This window comes from Microtus oregoni, unplaced genomic scaffold (assembly GCF_018167655.1).
Source record: "Microtus oregoni isolate MIOR12 unplaced genomic scaffold, Mior012 000001F_ref0000356, whole genome shotgun sequence".
NCBI classification, from domain to species: domain Eukaryota; kingdom Metazoa; phylum Chordata; class Mammalia; order Rodentia; family Cricetidae; genus Microtus; species Microtus oregoni.
Window position 1 is genome coordinate 34127994 of NW_024543060.1, and position 12777 is coordinate 34140770.

The 12777-nt window shown below is 42.2% G+C and overlaps 1 protein-coding gene across 1 annotated transcript in view; it reads right to left on the reverse strand.

Moving 5' to 3' along the window:
* Nucleotides 1-12777, reverse strand: part of Klf12 (Kruppel like factor 12) — a 379112-nt gene that overhangs the window by 315433 nt on the left and 50902 nt on the right. The gene's annotated exons all lie outside the window — the stretch shown is intronic.

The window sequence follows — 12777 nt, forward strand, 5'->3', positions numbered from 1 at the left end:
AGGATGAAATCCCAGTTTCTGCACCCATATGGTACAGGATATGAATGCACAACAGTGTTTGGGATGCTGGCTACAGAGCATGACCTGAAGAACTGCTTCCCCCTACACCGGAGCTGACAATCCAGGAGTGCTGGATGACTTCTATTGACATAGAGACTGGGATTGTAATGGGGCTCTACAAGTAAGACTCTCTGAGGGTTCAGGTATCTTAGACGTAGATCCATTCAGGGAGACCTAGGATGAAGCTAGAATCTAGCTCTACAGGAGCAGGGAAGAGCATTAGCAGATTATTGTGTATGGTCAGTAAGGCCTGCGTCCCGCAAAGAAGTCTAAAATGTAAATTTAAAAAAAAGAAGATTCAACACCCAATGGCTATAGTTACCAACTGTACAGTGTAAATTTCTGGAGTCTACCAAACCATATAGTCAGCACTGTGGACTTGTGTTTTCTTCTTTAAGCTATGTGTACTATGAGATTAGTCTACTTTTACTTAACAATAAATAATTCTACCTTATCATTAAGTATGAGCATTACCGGCTCATATATGCATTATACAAAAAGGTCTATTTTGTAGCCAAACCATGAGGCATCATTTTAAGATCCTCTGGGTAATGTTCTCCTTGTTTTTTTAATCAGTTATTTTAATTGCAAAATACAGAAATTATCTAGTTGGAACTTTATTAAAAATTACTCCTTGCATGCTCATTTTCATAGTACCAGAATTCAGACTGCTTACAGAGAAAATGTATCAATAATCTTAACCAGTTATGAACCCTATAATCTATAAAACTAGCTAACCAGGCAAAACATGCCCACTTATGCTTTAGTGGTATGAAGATAAGGGGATAACAAGGAGCTCTCTGATGGAAATTGAAGTCTGCTCTGCACTAAGTCCTCTATGACTGGTATTAAAATTTCTGTGAAAATCAGCATGGTTGGACAAATTGTGTCTCCTAGAGCGACACTTACTACTGTCATTTAGCTACTATGTAAACACGAAGTGTCGTGAGATGTACTAGGCTGAATATGCACATGTTGTGTTTCTTGGGTAAAGCTAACTGACAGTTACTCACTGGATAAGAGGCCTTTTGTTTTGGAAGGTACTAATCTCTCTGGCCTTGGAAGACTGCTGTAAAGGTCTCTTGAAAATGAGGCATTATTTCTCAAAGTTAAAGGCTCTAGGCAAATAAACCACAGGTACTTTGAAGTCCATTTTAAAGAGCTTATTCATTGCCTAAGATGAGGATCAAGAAGAGCAGTCTCTGGGTAGAAGTTTAGGGGACAGAACAAGCAAGGTCAGCAAGCCGGTGACCACAAACTGCAGTGTGAATCTAACGTGGTAGCGTAATTGACAGGTAGAAACAGGAGGGATATGAGTTCAAGGCCATCTTTGGTTAAATAGCTACTTGACTGGGCTAAATCAGATCCTGTCTCCTCAACAACATTAATAAAAGGGAAAGAGAGCCCTTCTGTCAAAAAACACAAGGAAAACTTTTAAGTTTAATGGGCCAACTACAAACTAATAATCAGGCTTGCCAAGAAATAATTTGAGCAACCATGCGAAGTGCTCCAAAGTCAATTAGAAAAAATGTTGCTTCATTAAATAAAGGCCAAAAAAAATAAAGTAATTTTTTTTGCAAAATAAAAAAGAGTATGTGTTTAAAGTAGAATGATAGTTTTCTTGATCTTTACAGCAACAAAAACTCTAACTAAAACAGCATCTTTTACTATCAGTCTAACAAATATACTAGAGGCAACATCTACTTAGTCAACTGTCTTGAGGAAGCAGTGATCTCCAGTCCCTTCTTAAATCATACTGGCCAATGTGCTTAGAATGCTTCCAAGGAGGTGGCTCTTTGGGGCAGACTAAAAACCTCTGCTCCCATCAGTGGAGGCTTACCATAATTAAAGTAGTTTTTATCCTAAACCTGTTTATTAGGTAATACCATATTGTAATGATAGGATTACTAAAACCTGAGAGATAAGAATATGAAGAGTAGTAGAGCATCTATGAAAAAAAGATCATGGCTGAGAAAATGCTCCAAGATGAGCCTCCTATAATACAGTATTTCTCCTGTTTTGAATAGGGTGTGGATATTTGTAGAACAATAAAAACTACAGCAATTATAAATAGCTGTGCCTTTACTTCATTTTTAAGAAATGAACCAAGGTACAATTCAGAGGAGATTGATTTTAATGAAGAATGATAAACACTAGATCCAATTTGCTTTTATGTTACTATGACAAGCATTGACCAAAGGCAACTTGGAAAGGAAAGGGTTCATCTCATCTCGTGGAGTATAGTCTATCATTTAAGAAAACAAGGGAAGAAGCTCAAGGCCAGAACATGGAGATAGAAACTGAAGCATATACCACAGAGGAATTCTGCTTACTGACTTGCTTAATTTGGTCTTTTACACAACTCAGAACCACCTGCCCAGGGGTGAGCCATCCACTCTGCCCAAGACATTACAACTAGGACTATAGATAGAAAGAATAGCAAGTTAATCTGTTCACGTCCAAGTACAGTCAGTCAGTACTGTAAATAAGAGGCAGTGCCAACCACGGAGAACATGCTTTTCTCTGGATTTGGTGGGGTGCCATGACAGTAGCAAGATATTAGAGGAAACCTAGAGAGAGAGCCCATGCGAGTCTGAAAAAAGTAGAGAACAAGAACAACATTAAGAAATGTAAAATCAACAGGATTTAGGGGTAGAGAAGAGATAAAAGATATGGGATAAAAATGACAAACACAGTCACCAAGTCTGGGGATTTTATATACTTAGGAAATAAAGATAAAGAATGAGTTTGAAATGTTGTACATTATATCCATAGGGAAATATGTAACTAACAGTTGACTATCTACATCCAAGCCCCAAGGAGAATGAAGGTGACTATTTAAAATGGAATTGGAGCCTGAAGGCAAAAATGAGCCTGCTCACGGAAGCAAAGCAAAGGGCAGGGTTGGGAGGGAGACTGGCTAACACCAGTTTTAGAGGCAAGAAAGGAGAACTCACTCCCTCAGCACACATTGGTGTGTGATAGATGGAAAAGAGGCAGGGGATCTCAGAAAAGAGCTTCAATGGAAAGAATCAAACAGACATTGCCATGGTAACTTAAGTCACCTGATGTCTATTTCTAGTGGCCCTTTTCCTAATTTTTTACAGTATGCCTAAGGCATTGATAGTCATGATTTTGATCTTTCTGCTCATATACCCTAGATGAATGTGTGTTCTCCACCAAATGTCTAAGGGGCCTTCACCTCCGAAGGGATGGCAGATGAGGTATTGCAATGAGACTGTGTAGTACAGGATTGCACCCTTTATGAAGGGGATCCGGAAGGTAGGGCTGAAGGTTAGTCGTAGAGAACAGGCAAGGTCCTCCATGAACCCCAAATATGAGAGAGGCACAGTGTGAGTGAGAGACACAGGGAAAGGCAGAGATTGACAGGCCCCCAAGAATTCCTTCAATTTCCTTCTGCCGTATGAGGAGACAAGGAGACTTTCGCCATCTGCAGCCAAGAAAAAGGCCTGTCACAAGAGGACCTGGCCACACTGGGGCTCTGATCTTAAATTAAAAAAAAAAAAAAAAAAAAAAAACTGAGCCACAAAGATCTTATAGGACAGTGGATGGGAGGAGAAGAGAGAATGTGGGGAGAAAAGATGGAAGGAGAGAGGAAGCAGCAGCGAGGAAAAGTGTACGCGCCAAAGAGAAGAAAACTAAGACTTAAGTAGTAAATTAAGTCAAATGAAAAGCAAGGTCAAGTGTGACATCATGAAAACACAGCAGGCAGCAGTTCGGGAAACTGTGGGCCAAGTGTGAGCTACCCAACAGGTGTGCAGCACTCAGGGGCTGGGGTTGAGAGCGAGTGGAGGGCCAGCAAGCAGAGAGAAGCTCTTTAAGGAGCTCTCCTTCAGCTGAGGAGAAAGCAGAGAGTAGGGGTCTTTCCTAGAGGAAGAAACAGAGTAAATGAGGGCTCTTTCAAGTATATAACAAGAATCTGCCTGGACTACACAGCAAAATCCTGTCTCACAACTAACAGACAGGAAGCTGACAGAGATTTAGACATTTTCATCTGGAGGAAGCCCAGGCGGTAGATCAGAAGCAATGCTGTAAGCAACAGCCTGAGACCTGAAGAACTGGCCCTCCTCAGGGCGAGAAGGGAGGAGGGAGACAGTGCCTGGCGAAGGGAAGGAAGAAAGACTAACTGAAAGAGTAACTGAGGGAGATCCTGGATCCCAGAGAGATGCTCAAGGTGTGATGTTACTCCTTCCTATTGGGGAGCCTTGTTCCTGCAGGGGTGTGGGGTGATTAGGCAGCCCGCCACCCCAGGATTTATAGCAAGTCTGTAAAATTTCCTTCATCAATGAGTAAAGGACGCTAGCTTTAGTTTATAGAATCACAGGTGGCAAGGTTATTAATAAGCCAAATGAGAGGCTGAAGCGATGGCTCAGTGGGTAAGAGCACTTTTCTTTGCAAGTGTACGCGTGGATCCCAGCATCCACATTAAAAGCTGCCTATGGCCACATCTGCTATTAACCCCAGGGCTGTGGGAAACAAGGAGGTTGGCTGGGACCTGATGGCTGCCGGTCCAGCTCCCATTTCAGTGAGACACCTTATCTCAAAAGGGTAAGGCAGAAAATGATAGAGCAGACCTCCTGCAATCGTCGTCAGGCCTCCACCCATATGCTATATATGGGCTTGTACCCAAATGACACACATATATTTACCATATGCAGATACTCTACACACACACTATACACACACACACAAATAAGTAAATATAAATCAACAACAAAACAGCAGGAGTTCAACAGTCACAAGAAGCAACTCATGCAAGCTATCAATTCAATGTATTCTTATCATGCACATATACATACTAATGAAATATAGGCATCAGCAAATAGAACAGAAAATAAAGCATACACCATAACCTTTATGGAACTATGATGCTGATGATAATGTTAGCCATCATATCATACTGTGATAAAGATTATAGTTACTAATTCTCTCAAGCTGGACACCCCGATATAAAAATAACACAAGGTTCGTGAGTCTAAACCATGCCAAACAATTGTGGACTCCTAGTTACAACCTGCCCGTTACCCCGGGAGCATTTCACTGTACCTGAGCAAAATATAAATTTTAAAAAGGGTATTAATCATTATTTTACATGGCTAGTGGGGAATGTTGTCAGCAACAGCCTCAGGCTGTAATCTGTAAGGCTAAACTTTGTTAGAGTTCATTAAGTTTTAATAAGTGGATGAATGATGAGCTAAAATGGATCTGACAACAAATAGTTAAAAGAAACTGAGATCCCAGCCCCATCGCAGCGGTCCAAGAGACAAGGCTCTGTGACTGTCCATGGTGCAGCCCTGTATGGTGATTGTTATTGTGTTTAATTGATGCTGATGGGGAAAGACTGAGCGATTCTCTACATATTGAGAGGAAAGCATAAAGCATCATGTCACAAATCAGCAGCATCTCTTAAATGTCCATTTTTCCAGGAAGAGCCGGATAATCTTCCATAGGAACTTAGCACAGAAGACGGAGGCAGGGCTAGGGTTCGGGCTTCATGATGAACCCTCCCGGACCCCAACAACTTTTCTCCACAGAAGATGCCTAAATGAAAATGTGTTTGCCTGGAAACAAAACCAATGACAGGGGAGCTCTGCCACCTTTATCCCAGATTATAACCTCCTTTACCAATGAGCCAAGAACTCATTATTTTCTATATTTCTTAAAGTTTCATACATATATAGAATGCATTGTGATCATATGCAAACCCCCTCATTAACCTCCAGTTTCATCCTCTTTTCCCCCTGAGTCCCTTCTTCTTCCCACTTCGTTCCCCCCATGGTTACACCTTTAGAGAGGATGATCCTTCCTCCAGCACCATCAACAGTCCTTAGCTCAGTAAACACCCTTCACCCAGCACAGAAACTCAGAGGGCCCAATCTCATACATGCGCCCACGCCTGTGTATTCGTGGCTGCAACAGTGGTGTCACCTGGACGGCAGCCTTTCCTGATGTTCTTCCCCATCCTCTAGGTCTGAAATTCCTACTGACCTCTCCTCTAAGATGCTCCCTGGGCCTTGGAGAGGTGGAGATGGGCTAACACATATGACCAGTTGAAGACCGTGCATTCATCAGCCCCTGATTCTCAGATGAGTGCCTGGCCATCATGCCTTGTTTGGGGGCAGGGAGGAGGGGTACCAACAGCCTTGATTGGTCACAACGGTAAAGGAATAGGGTGAATATATCAATTATAAAAGTGTCCACAGAAGCCATTGCTGCATCTGAATGAAATCTTTTAGCGTGCTTGTACATAGATAATACATGCTAATTAAATGAAATTAAAAAGAAAAATTAATGAAAATATGCGGATCATGAAAGAGGCACAAATGGATTTCTGCAAGTCCCTAAATCTTTAATATTTGTAATGTAACATCTTTATAAAATTTATTAAAAATTATATCAAAGACTATAAATACAAGAAATTGACATTCATCAGAAATAACATATAAAGAGAAAAGGAAGTAACACAATTATTATAATATTCCTTAATTTAATTTTCTTAAATTAGCTGATTTCGTATTGCCTCATCTTAACATTATTCAAGATTATCAATAAGTAGGTGTTATGACCATATAATATAATTCACTATTTCCTTTGGAGTTTTTTGTTTTTGTTTCTTTTTGTGCATGTGAATATGCATGTGTGTGGGTGTGTTTAGGGGATGTAAACAATAGGTGAAGAGCTGGTACCTTTATAATATAAGATTCTTTTACCAAGCTGGCAGTGCCCTGAATGCTTCATCCCCACTGGCTAGCTCTCACAGCTGGAAGGTGCTACTTATGTCCCAGAGGAGAAAAGGAATCGTTATTCTTATCTGGTTACAGATGCAGTGAGCTCCAATAACAATGGTCCTGACAAGATATACCCACAGTTGCAATAAAGGCACAATGTCATGGGAGTAACTGCTTTTTGATTGAATTTAAGGCCCGTTCCATAAGATTGAACCCATACCCAGCAATCACCAGGGCCAAGTGTCTATGGCTAGAGAGGTCATGGTACCTCAGGGACAGCCAGTGCTAAATTCTGCTAAATGGACATAGCATTAACATGATTCCTAACGACTTAGCGGTAAACCCTTAAACTAATGCATATCTCCACCCGCATCAGAGAAACTTCTTTTATTTATTTATTTATTTATTAAGGATTTCTGCCTCCTCCCCGCAACCGCTTCCCATTTCGCTCCCCCTCCCCCGATGAAGTCCCTCTCCCTCATCTGCTCGAAGAGCAATCAGGGTTCCCTGACCTGTGGGACGCCCAAGGACCGCCCACCTCTATCCAGGTCTCGTAAGGTGAGCATCCAAAAGAGAAACTTCTTTTTGAAGCAGTTAGCAATTAGCGGAGACCCATACCTGGTCAACATTCAGAGCATAGAGACTGGGGAGCACCCAGCTTATATGGGGTATCAATAACACACCCCTCTTCATAAAACTCAGAAACTATTGTGGGAAAGGGGGTGGGAAGATTATGTGCCTGAGGGAGGAGAATACTAAAACCGACCAGTGTTTTTAGGGCACAAAGAGAGAACTACACCTGTGAACTCCCAGCACCTGTGATAGCATGGACAAGGCCTGCAAGGGCTCTAACCGGACAAAGATTCCAGCATGGAGGCTGGGAGAAGGGCACAGATTCCCACCTCTCTTTTCCTTCAAGAGTGTGACTCCTGGTCTGGTTGACCACTCCCCAATGCAGGTCTCACACCCTGGAGTACTTGGCAACACAAGCTGAACTTGATGGGAAAAAAAACGAGAACAGGAAGTTATGTGGGTAGGGATGTAGAGTGGTTCTGGGAAGGGTTGGGTGGCAGGGACGGTTATGATTAAAACATACTGTATAAAATTTTCAAAGGATTAAGAATATTAAAAAGAATTATTTCAGAGTCTGTTGCCAATGCTTGAAGGAGGGGTTGGACTGGAGGGCAGCAATGCTGACCTTTGCACTTCCCTAAGTCTCTGATTTGTTTGAGACATGGGAAGTTCCAAATCCTGCTACCTCCTGCTTAAGGAAATGCTCTGACAACAGCCCCTAAGCTCTGTGGAGTCTTGATTTCAGCTGGCCAGGATGCTGAGTTGGGGATAGGGGACTTAAGAAGTAGAGTTCTAATGGAAGCCACAGGGATGCTCCCTTGGGCCACTTAAAAGCTTCCCAAACAAACACATGCACACATGCCCACAGAAGGAAGTATCTACGAAAAAGAATAACCAACTCCAAGGCCCCTAAAGCAATGCAAATCTAAGACAGAATTATAGCTGGAGAACCCCCATTGCTACGCACGGCCGCTGGAAATACTGTCCCCCAATCCTAGGGTGGCAATCCCAGCTAATTCTGCTCTACATATATACATCCACTCATGCTGGCCATGCCAGTTAGCACTCAAAGAACAGTAACGCCTAGTTTAAAAAAACAGAACAAAACAAAACCTTGCAATCTTTCCATCTCTCTCTCCCTTTAACTCCAATAAGGTCACCACAGCGACATACATAACCCAGCAGGACGACTTGTCACTGCTATGTAGAAGATGCTTCCTGTGTGCTGAGAGCCTAGAAAAGGTAAAGTAGCCATGGAAAAGAATCCCCATCCTTTGCTAATTTCTCATTCTTTAAAGTAGATGCACGCATGATCGCTGGGCCATCACATGCTAAAATTTCCCATGGCACCTCTAAAAGACGGAAGCAACCTCAGACATGAGCAGAAAGCAGCTGCCACCCAGTGAGAGCTGAACCCCTCCCGATCCTCAGTCCAGCCTCTAACAAATGTTTCCGTGCCAACAAAAAATGCTAGCTGCCTCCAGACTACCTTCAGTGACTCACGATCCACTGGATTCCTTTCGGGGTTGTTCCTTTATCATCCAACTTGACCCTTCTACCAGTATTCACAATTTTGGAGTTGATGGATTTCAAGTGGGCCTTAGAGTTATGACCAAAGTTACTACTTCTAACCAACTTGCCCTGAGGGCTAAAGCCTAGTAAAGTGTGGCACCTCCTTGAAAATGAAAGAGGAAAGAGACAAAGAAGTGAGGAACCCACACAGGATTCTTGGAATGCTGCTGGACACCAAAAGGCAGCATTTCTACAAGGGATCTCTCTTGCAGCCCAACAAGATGCCAAGAGGACTCAGCTGCAACGCCATTTGATTCGACAAATATTTACCGGGCATCTTTTGCCAACTCAAATGTATGAAGGATTCCAAACTACATTGATATTAGTAGGATATAAAACAGTGTTGGGACAAAACCCAATAAGCACGTTATAAATGATATAGGGAGACAAGAAGGATGGGGCCCTATGGGATAAATACTTAGCTTACGTCCCAAGGACAGAAAGATATATTGGGCAGCAAGAGACTTAAAGTAGTGGTGGCCGGTGGTTTAATCTGGACTCATTCCCCATTTCTTAAGCTGGCTTTTGGTTTAATCAATCACTTTTCTTGACAGATCAAGTCACAAAAGGGATAAACTAGCTTAGGGGAAAAAAAGCTTCAAGTTTTTATAACTTTTTAAAAATCTTTTTGAGACAAGATTTGTGCTTGTTTGTTTGGTTTTGGTTTTTGTATCCTAAACTGCCCTCAGACTTAGTACAGGTGGAACAATAGCCTTGGATTTCTGATCTACCCTCGACCAGCTCCAGAATGGCAGGATTATAAGCATTCACCACAATCCACCATTCCTGTATGTAGTGCTGAGGACTGAACCCAGAGTTTCAGGAATGCAAGACACTCTACTGAGTTACACCCTGTACCCCAGCAGTTACAAACTCAGCTCCCATGCTAGCTATGAATGAATTAGCAAAGCAAACTTCACGTTACCATTTTCTGCTCATTATCTATTGTGGATATCTAATCCAATAATACAAGGCATAAATTTAACCTAGATTTAAGGGCTGCTTGCACACTTACCTTCTCACCACACTGTGTAAAACTCAGACAGTACCCGCGTCTCCTTCCCGACTGAACTCCAAGCAGAAGAGATCCAACAGCACGAAAAGAGACGCGTGTCCACACAGGCACTCCTGACAGGAAACCTGTCCAGCCCAGCGGCAGAAACCGTCTCGAAAGGTCTGAGAAATAATCGCACTGTGATGAAAGGCTGGCAAACCCAGCTCTGACACTAATTGAAAGATTTTGTTATAATTGCCCATACTTTGAAACTCTTCTCTTTGTAGCCCCAAACCGAAAACTGGCCAGATGCACCTGAATACCACATCAACATTTTAAAGGAAAGTTTTTGAATGCTTTAAAATTAATTATGCTGTTGCTCAATTCTGTGACTATACAAAAAAAATGACAAGATTATGGGTTTGGACTAGGTGAATGATCTCTTAATCTATTCACTGTATATTATAAAGTTTTACAGATCTGTTGTATTTAAAATTCAAGTGTTCTACTTTGCTTCTCGGTTGTACTAAAACATTGATTAGAAGCCACTTGGGGAAGAAGGGATTCACTTGGGTATAGGTTATATCCATCTTCACTATGAGTCAAGAGAGAAACTCAAGGCAGAAACCTGAAGGCAAGGACTGAAGGAGAGACTGTGGGGTTATTGCTCACTGCCTCACTTTCCATGACTAATTCAGCTTGCTTACAGACCAGGGACACCTGCTCACAATACACCAGCCCCCCATCAGTTCTTAATCCACAGAATGCCCCACAGACATGCTTATTGACCTGTCTGATAGAAGTAATTCTTCAACTGAGGTCTCCTCTTCTTTGATGACTCTAGTTGATGGAGGAAGGTCATTGGTTAAAAAATAAAGAAACTGCCTTGGCCCATTTTATTGGTTAGAACATAGGTGGGTGGAGTAAACAGAACAGAATGCTGGGAGGAAGAGGAAGTGAGCTCAGAGACGCCATGCTCCCCTCTCCCAGGCAGACACAATAGCTCTGCTCTCTGAGGCACACGCGATGAAGCTCCAACCCAGGATGGATGTAGGCTAGAATCTTCCTGGTAAGTGCACCTTGGGATGCTACACACATTATTAGAAATGGGCTAGTCCAGGTGCGAGAGTTAGCAAAGAAGAGGCTAGATATAATGGGCCAAGCAGTGTTTAAATGAATACAATTTGTGTGTTGTTATTTTGGGGCATAAGCTAGCAGGTGGCCGGGGTGCTGGGGATGCAGCCCCGCCGCTCCTACTACTACATCTAGTCTATCTCCAGTTGACAAAAACCAATGAGAACAGCAAGTGTTTTCACAGTTGTATTCCTAGCTAAGCTGCTATAACAAACTACCTAAGTCTGAGCAATTTATAATAAACAGAAAGGTAATAGCTTTCTGCAAGACGCTGCAAGTCCATGACCAAGGCACTGGCAGATTCAGTAGACTATGTTCTCTGCTTGCAAGATGCCGCCCCCGCCCCCTGTGGCTGCATCCTCAGAAGAGAGACATGCTGTGTTTCAGTTGGTAAGGCAATAGAGGACCAAGCGAGCAGAGCATGGAGAGAGGCCTCTGTGGGGTCCATAATTCCACCTCATGAGAGGCAGTCCTCAAAACCTAACCATCCCTTCATGGCTCTGTTTCCCAACAACATCAACACTACTTCAACACCAGAATTTTGGAGGAGACACAGTCAAACATGGGATAGATGTATTCCACAAAACAGTTATATGAATCAGTTTAAAATTCCTCATATTTAAATTCTTCTAATGTCAAGAGTACATTCCATACCAAGAGAATTTTGGCTCCTGCCACTTTTAAACACCACTAATCTACATACAAAAATTAGGAAAGTATGCAAATATGCATTAAAATGCTGTCAATAATGATGCCACAGTTGGTAAGCAAAGGCGGATACGTGATTCAGCCAAGTCATCGTGGAATGTGAAGCACAAGACACTCAACGGGGTCCAAGAGGTAGATGCTCTGATACCAGTTCCCACCACCTCCTCTGTGAGGTGAGCATGCCTTGGTAAGTTACTCAAAATAGCTATCAAGATGGACATCGCCAGTTCAGGATGAAAAATAAATTAAAGCAATGTGCAAGAAACCACATGATTATTTTCTGGTGATTTAAAAAAATAATAACAACAAAAGGAATGAATTTCCGGAGATTAATTTCTCTAAGAATCTCAAAAACTCAGTTAGTCACCCACTTTTGCTTACAGTACTAAACTGCTTAACATTTCCTGTGTATTTTCTCTTACACAAAGTGCCTGTTTGTCTTTCGCCAATTATTAAACTCAGAAATAAAGCCTGGCTGCCGCATCTCTTTCCCCTGCCCTTTAGACTAAAGAAACAACAAATTATTTTGTAACCTTACCATCAACACTGGGATTCGGGAGGACTGCTTTCCTGATTTTTGAGGCAAGGTAGCTCAGTATGGTCTTGAACTCTTCATTGAACTGAGGTTAGTCTTCAATTTCTCATCCTCCTGCTCCCAAGTACTGGGATTACATGAGCCACCATGCCTAGTTCAGCATTATAATAAATTTTGTTTGTCTTGTGTTGTTTGAGGTGGAAGTCTCGGCCACCCAGGGTAAAGGAGGAGGAAAAGAATAGTTACAGAGAAGCCCAGGAGGTCTGACACCCTGAAAAGCTTTTTATGAGGAAGTAGCTGAAATTGTGGGAATTTTCTTGTGCTTTTATTAGCACATCAGTGCACAAAGTGTCCACATAACATCCTGTGATTATATCTACCCTACTTTAACACATCGGTGGGACCCTTCTACTTCCCCCACCTATTCCCTTCCCGTATCCCCTGATGATCTC